At 44.4% G+C, this 12,543-nt stretch overlaps 1 protein-coding gene and 1 pseudogene across 1 annotated transcript in view; one reads left to right on the forward strand and one right to left on the reverse strand.

Moving 5' to 3' along the window:
• The window catches only part of LOC139279837 (chloride intracellular channel protein 4), a 130,789-nt gene that overhangs the window by 82,096 nt on the left and 36,150 nt on the right, over nt 1-12,543 (reverse strand). The gene's annotated exons all lie outside the window — the stretch shown is intronic.
• LOC139280379 (U2 spliceosomal RNA) lies at nt 5,575-5,812 on the forward strand (annotated as a pseudogene).

Raw genomic sequence — 12,543 nt, forward strand, 5'->3', positions numbered from 1 at the left:
GTTGGATGGAAAACATCCATTGCTTTCCCTGTAGGCCCAGTAAGCAAACCCTGAGTGCAAGTGAAGATGTGCAAGACCTGGAGCTTTTGGATTGGCTGGGCAGAGAACCTTGTGATCTCTGCCTATGTGAATAGTTGAGAAGCAGACTGGTTTTACATCATCCTTCTAGTTCCCATCAACAAAACTTGCATTTATATAGCACCTTTAAAGTAATAAAACATCCCAAAGCACTTCACAAGAGTGTTATCAAACTGAATTTGGCACCAAGCCATATAAGGAGATATTAGGACAGATGCTTCATAGGTTTTAAGGCATGTCTTTAAGGAGAAGAGTGAAGTAGAGCAGTGGAGAGCTTTAGAGAGGGAATTCCAGAGCTTAGGGCCAAGGCAGCTGAAGGTATGGCCACCAATGATGGAGCGATTAAAATCTCTCTTGAGATGAGTAGAGTTTCACGAGTGTTAAAGAAACCAGAGAACATATTCCAGAAGACCCGCAGCAGATTAATGAAATGCAAAGAGAGCACGACACCTCAGAGTTATTGTTAGGGAAGGCAGATCTTTGAAGCCCCTATTTACAGTACAACGCTCCTTTCTTTGCTCAGTTTTTAAACAATCTGTCTCCCAGCTCGACCATGTGATCTGGCCTCCTCCATTCATGAGCTAACTTCCTCTTTGAAGGCTTAAAACATCTGAACGTTAGCTCCAAAATTTGAAAGAGTTAAAAATTAGAGAAACTTGTTGTTCAAAAAGTTGACTGAGCCAGAAAAGGAGATGGTTCCTCTTAACTGCAATGCATATTAGTAGAAAATCAACCCTCCACCATTTAATTTTTCTGCTCTGGAACATATTGGGATGCATCTTAATAAGATTTACTAAACTTTACTCACTTCTGCTGGTTTTTGTCCCCAGGTATTTTCTCTGTTGTTTTATTTCCTGCACCAAAAAAGTTTTAATTATCATATTTTGAACTCCTTGGTTGCCTTGACAACTGAGCAGAAATCTAAAAAAATACAATTCCCAAGAAAGGACTTCACTTCAAAATTATACATTTGCCAGTCTTGTCCACAAAGAGATACCAATTTTGAATATTACTGATGTTCGCTCCTCTACCTGACATCTAAATGTATTACTTTTCAATCAACTCTATTGAAAACAGATATAAAAATGTATTTGTTCAAGAGCAAAAAAAGATAATAAATATAAAATGGGGTAGTTATATCTTGGCTTGGCCTAACATTTTAGCATCACTGAGAGGTAGATGAGCAATAACCGTGGTAGTCGACATCACTGCAGTCCAATTGCTCCAGACTCCTTTTTCTCTGAACATTTATGTCATTTTAGATGCAAGTTGTTTTTAATACTGAGAGTTTCTACTTTTGCCCTTGATGTTAGATGCCCATTACACTCAAGACATATTAGTGGGTGGATCCAGTGTCACACTTAACAACATAAGAAATAGGAGCAGGAGTAGGCCATTTGGCCTCTCGAGCCTGCTCCGCCATTCAATAAGATCATGGCTGATCTGATCACGGACTCAGCTCCACTTCCCTGCCTGCTCCCCATAACCCTTTACTCCCTTATCGCTCAAAAAATACTCCCTTATCGCCTGTGCAGACCAAGTGTGCTCAGCCTCGTTCATAGTTGGATCAGGATTGTAGCTCACACGTGTCTGAAGTGTAACCTTTTAATGATGCACAGAATTAAATAATTAATTCGAGATCCCAGTCTGGAAAACGGAGCAATGGCAAAAAAAACTGGATTGCGAATCGCCAATAAATGGCACCAAATTAAAAGCACTTGCACTGCCATTTTTGCGCGTAAACATTTGCTTGGATTGTATAACATAGGGAACTATTGATTCTGAGCACCATATTTCAAAGAGGTGGAACGGAAAAACAGAACTGAAGCGAGGCGTAAACGCAACTGCAGTCATTCCTGCATTTAATTTATTGTGTGTGAAATTAATGTTGAGCTTTCGAGCTCTCCAGCCCCTAAGGGTGCATTATGGCCATTCTTCAAGCTCCCTGGAGTTAGGTGCCAATAATCTCCTGCTTTAATGAGATCTGTCTATTGCACCGAGCAAAGGGTGGATTCCTGGTGCTGCCTTTTGAAGAAAGAAAGTGATTTTTGTGCGTGGTTTGAAGCACTTTGGCATAAATCACAAAGGGAACAAAGCCCAGGGAAGTGTCATATGAAACTGTGGACTTAACCCTCAGATCAGTGAATTGTTCTGTAACCTCCATAACCTACTGGCAGCTGTCTGTTGGCCCATTCTATTGGAAGCTTGCCACTATCAAAGGGAAGGACAAAGGGAATCTCCCTTTAAGGCATATTTGTTGTTGGCTAATCTTTAGTAGTGAGTTTTTAAACTCAAATTATTATTGGTGAACTGAGAAGACCCAGTATTGCCTTTAGGGAACAAGCTAGCAGATGGTAGGTACGTTGCTTAGATAATACAGCAAAGATCTGCAGGAAACCAACTAGATACTGTGAGTATCTGAGCCTATAAGATCATATCTTGCCAAAATGAATATGCTACAACATCCCCTGTTGCTAAACTAATGCCATAATGGTCCACGCACGTCGCTTATGCCTCACGTCGCCCCAGGACGACACCCAACCTTAGAAAGACGTTTGTCAAATCCAAACAAGCTACGGCAAAGCCTTCACACGTCGCAGGTTGTATAATTACTAAATGCTGAACCAACAGTACATAAGCGATCATCAATGGTTGATTAATTTCAAACCTTTTGCTTATGTACATAGATATATTTATATAATATTTTGACTTTTACAACCGATGTTTGATGTATGAATCCGAAGGTCGGCCACAAACTTGAAGCTTCCTTACCCCAAAATCCGAAGGATCTTTGAAGGCCAGCATTTGGACACCACAGGTGCCACGTCGAGTTGTGCAGCCCTTTATTAATAACATTAAAACATGAGGATTTCCGTAGTTGTGAATAGAATCCCCAAATATTATACTGGGTAAAGGCCATTTGGGAATAGAACATATGCGATTGATGTGATAACAGGAAGTTGGCAAAATGATATCCTCATGATATCTTCCTGGCTGACCAAGTTCCAGAAATCACAAAGATAGCATTCATGTAATAGAAACTGATTGTGATATTCTCACGAACCGTAGGTTCTTTTTTGTGCATCTAGCGCATCTCACAAAATTGAAATGACACCATAACTGTCGCAAAATATCAACTTTTAAATATTATAGTGTGTAATATATTCAAGCTCAGTGCCCCTGAACCCTCTGGGAGTATATTGGAGATGCTAAAGCACCACCACATAAGCTGCTCTGCAAAAACGCCTCGGAAGGCACAAACAACACAGACATCCCAAACAAGGCCCACGGGATTCAGAGCTGTATTATTACTTTGAGAGAAAAGATGGAAACTAAACATGTAGAAGTGCCAATTACTGTCGCATTTTAGGTTGCGTACGTGTTGATTGTGACTGAGGTGAAGTCAGCCCAAATTCAGTTCACTAAGGACCTGAACCTTGCGTGCAGAGTGTACTTTGCAACTTTCAAAATATGCATGTTTCTGCCCTCTAATATCTGAAAAAATGATACATTCGCCGAAATTATATCCCTTCCACTTTTATTTTAATGAATTATTATTCAGTCCCCTTTGTTTTCCCCCTGCTGAGAATGCAGGCTGCAGCCATGGCCTTGGGCCTCTGCCACCACACAGCTGCAGTGAGGGACATTAATTATACTATAAAGTATATTTGTGCATGACATCATGCCTCTTTGGGCTGTATACACATCTTTAACATACTGGGTAGGATTTTCGGTCTTCTGCTGCCCGTTAGCGCCCCGGAGGGTCAGCGATGGCGGCAGTAAACACTTCCGGACAGGAGGCCAGCTTCCAGTGCCCCGCGGGGACTTTCGCTGCTGGTTTCAACGGGGTGCAGAGCAGAGAGGAGGGGCGGGGGAAGGAGAGGAGGGGGGGGGGGAGAGGAGAGTGGGGGGGGGAGGAAAGAGAGGCTGAACGGGAGGGAGGGAGGAGGGGGAGCTGAACGGGAGGGAAGCCCGAGTCCCAATCTTCAATGCCCGGGGTGCCCATTCGGCCAGGTCTAGGGATGGCATTCTTTGGGCTCCTTCCATGCAGCCTCGGAGCTACTGCACATTGGTGCACACTCTAGCACACATGCGCAGAGGTCCCGGCACTGTTTTCAGCGCCGGGACCTGGCTCCGCCCCCCAACCCCTTGTGCTGCGCCACACCGAGGCCGAAGACGTCCTGAGGAGCTCGCAGAATCATAAGGTAAGTTTTCGCCGCCCTTTTTATTCCAGAAAGTCCCGCACCTTATGGAGGTGCGCCGTTTTTACAGAGGGCGGAAATTTGGGCCCATATATGGGGAGCAAACTAGGAAATTCAAGGACTCCATCATAATGCCATTCATTTGCACTGCATTTACGACCAAGCAGTGCTGGTACAAACGTGTTATTTTCTGGCCCCTCATATGCCCAGTTGCACCGTCTGAATTATCTACACCAATTCATTTACATGTACAGGTATATACATTAAAGGGAAAGTAGGATGTAGTGGAGATGGCTTATTTATTGTACTGAATTTGCACCCAAGGGAGCAGCAGTACTTTGAGGGGATAATCTGTCCCAGACAGTACAAGTGCTTTTATATTAAAGACTTTCCCAAAATCCCGATACTATTAAGGGGTTAATGTGAACACATTCACTGATGCAAATAGCAGATGTATCCTGTTCCTTTAAATGTCTGGCTATCAAACAGTATCTTGCAAGACACTTGTGTGAGCAGAGCAGGGTATGATTCTCCAACTGTGACATCATGGATCTGTCGCTCCAAAATTTTGATTTTCATCTTCACTCAGAATAAAAATAATTATCTTTCCTTTTAAAAAAAAATGTGCTGCAAACGGATACAGCACCTGCTTCAACATAGTGTAGTAGGTCACGGGAGCTGTGAATTGTGAGCAGGCTATTCGACGGACTTCCCCTGAAGGAAGTGATTTTACAAAGCCGGGGCCTGTTTACATCTCGTACAGGACACCAGAAGGCAGATGGTCCGACAGCACAAACAAATGTAGTGGGTCTTATGGAAATTATTTTACCACAATTATACAAATGGGTGTAGAGTTTCCGCTTTGGGCACAATCGGCGATTCTGCCACAAAATGCGCCCAAAATTGCACCCGTTTTTATTCCCCTTGAGTGTCTCCGCAAACTCATTTGCATATCGACGAACACAAGATCTGCCATGGACCAGCGCAATTGGGCAGTATAATTAAACAATTCGCTTAAAACAATATTCCTTGTTATATTTAAGAGCAGTAGCTTGGGGCTCGATTTTTCCTACCGTGGTGGGAGAGAGGTGGACTGTGACACCCCTCCTGGCTCCATGCTGGCTTCCCCCACGACTTTCCCTAGATTGTGCTTGTTAAGCCTGCCCTATGAGACTTCTCGGCCTGTTGGCTAAGAGCATTGGCGCAGAGTGATCCTTGATGTGTGCAAGGTGACCTCTGGCGTTTGTGATTTGACAAAGAATTGGAAAGATTGGCAATGAAAATTTTTTTTTTAAAAACTTCTCGGCCTTTTGGCTAAGATCATGCGTAACTGACCTGACAGGGGAGTAACCATGACCCCAACGTTGTTCACCCTGGATCAGGAAGGTGGTTCTCCTATGCTTTTTGGAAATAGGAGGTGGGTGGGGTGGCTTGACCCATCCAACTCCACGGAGGTGTGTGGGGGGGCTGACCCATCCACCTCCATTGCACGAACCTGGTATTGCAGTACTTCCAGGAACGGTGCAGTGGCTCTAGGCCTTTTGGCTAAGAGCATTGGCGCAGAGTGATCCTTGATGTGTGCAAGGTGACCTCTGGCGTTTGTGATTTGACAAAGAATTGGAAAGATTGGCAACGGAAAAAAAAAAAATTCCCAGCCAATTGATCTCATTGCCAGAGCTTTCACACAAGCACCAAGATGTAGCTTGGTTGGTGGTGAGGAGGGCCTTACCCGTCAGAGCCTTCATGCACAGCTGACGTCTCAGCAACACGGCACGGTGCCCCTGAGTTGGCTACGGGGCGGATGAGACTGTCACCCATCTCCTTCAGGATTGCGCCTTCGCAAGGCAGGTTTGTAAAGAGATGCAGTGATTGCTGTCGAGGTTCATCCCAAGCAGCTCTGTAACACAGGACTCTGTGCTCTACGGGCTGTTCCCAGGGACACACACTGAGACAGACATCACCTGCTGCTGGAGGGCCATCAACTCAGTCAAAGACGCTCTTTGGTCTTGCCGAAACTTGCTGGTCTTCCAAGAGCAAGGAGATGTCCACGTCTGCGTGTTGCAGACTGGCGCAATCCAAGATCCAGGACTACGTGCTGAGGGACGCACTTAAAATTGGTGCAGTCGCCGCAAAGGCACGGTGGGGAAGGGCCACAGTTTAAAGCCCTTCTGCCACGGTAAACCCGGGGGCAGGAATCAGTACAAAACTCCCCTCGGGCCGTACTTGCAACTTCTTTTTCGTGTACATGGAGCACCATGATCTGCAAACACCAATGTAGTGCCATGTACAATGTAAGGTCTGTTTCGTAATGCACGTTGAAAAGAAAAAAATGTAAATGTACCGTCACCCATTCCGTGCACTGTATAGTGACACATGTAATGTAATTTTGTTGAATGTACTACAAGGTATCCCGTATTGTACTTGAACTGAAAAGCAAGGAGATGTATCGAACGGAACTGCCGTCAGCACCCAAATGTAGTGTATGGGATTGCTGACCGCAGCTAAATGTACTGAACTGCTTTTGAAAGTACTGTACAAATTTTTATATGAATAAAGTATATTTTGAAATTAAAAAAAAGATTCCCAGCCAATTAAAAGGAAACGGGTCTGATGACGCATCATCAGCCGGTTTCCTTAAAGGGACCATTTTGACAGTTGTGCTGTCAGTGTTCTACAGCATTGAGGTGCTGCAAACACTGACAAACACTGCACAGAGGTGCAGGGCTGCACCCAGGCTCCCCCATGTCTCCCTCTATATGCTTATGGAGGGAGTTACAGCATGCAGGATGGTTCTCTTCCCTTACCATGGGCGGAAATATACCTCCTCGTGACACCAACGCAGCCGAGTTGCACAGGAGGACACTCAACCTCATCCTGCTGTGCCACTCATCATATCCCCATCACTCTGTCTTCCCTGCCCTATTCCTGCACATCCTTACTCACACGAACTTACCTTGCTCCTCCACCCATCCCTCTCTCTCTATCTACATTATCACATCCCATCTCACTAGCCACCCTCACACTCATCTTCATCCTAGTGTAAGCATACCAACTAACAACACACAAGGGTAGGCACTTGGGAATTATTGCCAATGCTGATGTAAATTTTCTGCTAATGTGTTGTCAAATATTTAAATCTTTATTGTTAACACTTTGCCCTCTTGGATAGATCTGTGTGCATCTTTGGAGGTGGCTTAGTGAGTTGCAGCGAATGGTGAGACATAATGGTATCGCCCCCACCCCCCCCGCCAATGGTGATGAGCGTGAAAGGAATGTAGAGATGCTTTGTGGCCTTGGTGTGGGATGGTGTCAACCTGGCACCTCGTGCACAGTGTCAATTGAAGTAAATGTGGCCATGGTGAGGCCACCCCTGGCAGCAATGTGGTCTGGTGCTGATGCCCTGTGTCCTGTGCAGCATCAGGTGATTGCAGAGAAGGTTGGTGGTGTTCTTGGTGCTGCTGGTGTGCCTGATGATGATGGTGTTGTGCCTGATTGTGGTGAGTTTCTGAGGACCAAGCTGAGATTTTTTTCAAGAGCACCGATGCTGATGGAATCGATAGCAGCTGAAGTTGAGATGACAGAAGTGATCGGTCAATGGCAAGACAGGTTGCTCCAAGAAGATGACACTGAATGTTCACTGCAAACACTTCAAACCTCCATAAAGCTGAAAGATGTATTCCGAATCCTGAAGGCTCCAGCTTCAAAGACTTGAAATTGAACAGCTGTGAAATGGTAGCTTTTATTCCACTTCTGCAACTGTCAACTAGTCAACCCAATCCAGAGTTGTTGAGAACCCGACACACTTACCTGACATGTTCCCCGAGGGACAGGAACCTCATAAAAAACTTGGTAAATAGTTAGGACCAGGAAAAATGTTGCTTAAATAGCTTTAAGCAGCTTCTTAACTATTTCAATTGCCTGACACGTCGCTTAGTGCTATGTCTGCAATCCACAGCCAGTGCCGGCACTTGGGGAAATTCACAAGGAGGCGGATTCAGAGCGGACTTCCTTCCCGCTGTCAATCACGGCCAAACTCGCACTCGCAGGGCTGGTAAAATTCTGGCCTTGGGTAAAGTTGGATTAATACAGCTGAAAATAAGCATTTTAAAATCAGTGTCAAGCCACCATCTGTGAGTAACCCAATTTTAAATAACTGAAAATGACTTAAAAAAAATATACAAATCTATTTTCTAGTTAGATTGGGGTGCAGCAGTCAATTCCTTAGTACATGTTTTATTTAAATTCATTCAAAACCCATCTGTTAATGTCCTTGCACCCAAAAGATCCAGCTTAATTTTTGGAGCCTCTTCAAAGGCCTGCAAACGAGCGCAATGAGTGGAAACTCCCAATGGTGATTAATCCTGGAGGTGTGGCCAGTTTTGCGGATGGGGCTTGCTTGTAGCACGATATTTTTTAAACTGCCGCAAAAGTTTGTGGAAACTCGAGTTGCGCTGAACGTAATTTGCGCTTAACATTCCGCGATCTTTTGTGCCAGTTTCGGCAATATCAGGCGGATTGCGGTGAAAAAAAAAAACAGTGGCATTGAGCGGAAACTCTCGGCCATTGATTTTTCACCAGCTTTTCACCTTCTGTAAGCAATGAATCTTTGGTGAGGTGCAAACGCACTGATGCCAGGCACATGCCAATAAATTGCCCAAGTGGCCATGATTTATGCGGGAGCCTCGACAATGAGTGCCAATGACTATTCTATCATGAGGGCATAACAGAGAAGCCCGTGGCGCTCCAACAGCGATCACTGCATAAAGAGCTGGATTTTCCTCCCCCACCCACTCCCAATCCAGGATCACAGGGTCCTGTAGCTCCACCTGGGCCTGAGGTAAGTCGTGCAGTTTTACTGAAAGGATAAGATATTAATAATTTCTTGTCCGAAACCAGCCTCAGGGGCACAGATTTATTGCTGTGCAATGAGGCTGGCTATTTTATTATACAGGCCCTACTCCTCGCTGTCTGCTGCCCCGGGAATAATGTGCGAGAAAGTCACGAAGGCTCATTCCCTCCTTCCTGCCTTCAATTTCAGACAAAGCCTCACTAAGTAGGCATGTGGCACAGGCTCAAAATAAACAACCTTAGCTCAACTTAAAAATAACATTTCCCCAAGACGGCATGGCACAGAATGTGAATCAGAGACTAGGTCTATTCATATCCTACTCCTAATTCAGATCATGAGCCGAAAGGCACACGCCCAGTGCCTGAACCGAGAAGCTTCAACTGAAAAAAAATGCTTCACAAAAGCTGAGGTTTATTAATCACCGTTTCATCTTCTCCAAGGGCCTTGGGTGTCAGCACATCCTGTTAACTCTTACTGCACCAGTCACTCCATGTCATTTAGATTGCTGACACATAAAATGTATTTGCTTAAATGGTAAAAGAGGCAAAAAAAATTTGCTTGGGAAGGGGGAAAAGTTAGATCCAATGCATTTCAACAGGATTTGTGACATTGTATCTGTAAATGACCAAGACATGGTCTGCCAATTCTACATATGAAAGAATAGCAGAATATAATTTCTTCTGCACAGACACACAAAAAGGCAAGTTAACATGGAGGTGCTGCAAAACTATAAGCAGGCATTGCTCACACAGGCTATCTTGAAACCCTTTTATTTTCTGACCTTTTTGCTCCAGCCTGTAGAATACCAACCTCTTTTAATGAGACGAAAGAAGGTTTTATTTTTACTTTTCAAAATAAAATTGGTAATCCAATGTGTGGGATCCTCATGTCCTCACACATGGGATTTCCAATCGAATCTTTTGATGTTATGTATGTGGGACTGTCGATAAAAATCATTCAAATTTTACTTCAAAGACAAAAAATATTGATTAAAGCAGTTCATGAAAATCTTTAAAATGCTAAATAGGAAGCTCCAGGTGAGAATTTCCCCCGCAGTTAGAGACAGGGGAAGAGAGGGAGACGGGCAGTGCTAGCAAGCTGGACCGAAAGTTGATCTTGTACACGAGTTAGCTGTGGCTGCCAGCAGTGTTCTCGGTGTCTGAGCAGAGTCAACAGTGACTTAATGCAAAAGGAGGTCGGAACAAGAATGACTGATGAAACATACCCAACTGAATGGAAAAACCAACTGCGCAAATAGCCGCTGAAAACACCAGAACAAATGGCACACATGGCTTGCCAGGCAGACACTTAAAAATAAACATTCTTATTTTAGCAATATGGAAACAATTTCTAGATAGTAAATGTATTCCCCTCAGCAGCACTAGTGCTAAACCCATTACTGCCAGTCCTACGCAGAATATCTCCTCCTGCTTACTGACATTCTACGGCTTTGAGTAAGATCAGAAAATGTTAGCTACCCCCAAGTGAAGCAGGACAGCAGGCTGGCAGTAAACGTTCCCATCTGATCTGCTGCAAGATTTTGAGTGAGTTTGTTATTGGTGTTTATCAGCAACCACTGCAGTTACCCACCAGAACGGAGGCAGCAGCAGCAGTTTGGCAATTGCCACTGATGCCCATATGCCCCTGCAACCTGATGGCACAAGTGTGATGGACTGGGTACTGTCCCTCCAGTCGTGCGGACGAGGCTGTACTGACCACGTGCATCTGGATGACCTCCTAAGTCTGGATTGTGTTGTGCATGGTCAACCATGAACGATTGTGTTTCGCATCACATGCACGCAGTGATACTCCAAGTCTGGGGGAAGCCCATGAATCCAATATCATCTATTATAGGCCCACTATAATTACCTGCCAACACATTGTCCACCAGCTGCAGGACTCAGAACAGAATCAGTACATAGGTTAAAATGGCAGCTCTAATGTGCATTTGGATGACATGATACAGTAACATAAGGGCCTTGTGTTGCATTGAAAGCAAGACCATATAGGCTCAATCACTGGACCAGCTCGATACGAGGACTTACACCCTATTTACATCACTATAAACCTAAAGTTAAACAAAAATCCTATTAGAAAGAAAGACTTGCATTTATATAGCGCCTTTCACAACCTCAGGACATCCCAAATTGCTTTCAATGAAATACTTTTGAAATGCAGTTACTGTTGTAATGCAAGAAACAATTGCGCACAGCAAGCTCCCACAAACAGCAATGTGATAACAACCAGATAATCTGTTTTTGTAATGTTGATTGAGGGATAATATTGGTCAGGACACCGGGGTAACTGCCGTTCTTCTTCAAAATAGTGCCATGGGATCTTTTACATCCACCTGAAAGCAGACAGGGCCTTGGTTTAATGGCTCATCTGAAAGACGGCACCGCGGACAGTGCAGCACTCCCTCAGCCCTGCCTTTGATAGGGTTACTTAAGAGTTGCGAAACAGACATGGGTGTTTCTGGAAAATATGAACTTTAATGGTGATGACACACCAGTGATATAAAGATGGGCAGAGAAAACGTTACAAGGACACCCTCAAAGCCTCCCTGATAAAGTGCAACATCCCCACCGACACCTGGGAATCCCTGGCCAAAGTCCACCCCAAGTGGAGGAAGAGCATCCGGGAGGACGCTGAGCACCTCGAGTCTCATCACTGAGAACATGCAGAAATCAACCGCAGGCAGCGGAAAGAATGTGCAGCAAACCAGTCCCACCCACCCTTTCCCTCAACGACTATCTATCCCACCTGTGAAGGGGATTGTGGTTCTCGTATTGGACTGTTCAGCCACCTAAGGACTCATTCTTAGATTGGAAGCAAGTCTTCCTCGATTCCAAGGGACTGCCTATGATGATGATACCTATTGATACAGCTTCAATACTGATCAGGTTAGTTGCCTGCCCTTTTCACTGGGAAATGGTATATGGCATAATTCACACTATAAATGTAGTATTTTCACTCACACCTACGCTGCAGTTGAATCTGGGGTCAGGGCCTAAGCAGACACCGGAGCGAAGTAGAGACTCTTTGGAGTTCAATTTGCTTTAGGGTCAACCGATTTACAAATATCAACAGAAATTATTTCACACCAACGCTAAACGTATAATTGTAAACGCACTTTAAAACAGTGGAAGAAAGCAAGTCTAAAATCTACAATATGGGGGCAAAGTAACAAATCTAAAGCACACAAATCAGTGTAAATTATTTGATTCACACTAACACCGCACAAATCTTACAATAAAAGATTTTGTTAAGTAACTGTTAACCCATCGGGGCATAGTGCTGAAAGAGTTCATTTGTGAGGTGTCCGGTATCAGGCAGGATAGTTTATCTGAACCCATTGCCAGACAGATGACTAAATAACGACTCTTGAGGATCTAACAGAGTCAGACTGCAGCG

Source organism: Pristiophorus japonicus, chromosome 14, assembly GCF_044704955.1.
Source record: "Pristiophorus japonicus isolate sPriJap1 chromosome 14, sPriJap1.hap1, whole genome shotgun sequence".
NCBI lineage: Eukaryota > Metazoa > Chordata > Chondrichthyes > Pristiophoridae > Pristiophorus > Pristiophorus japonicus.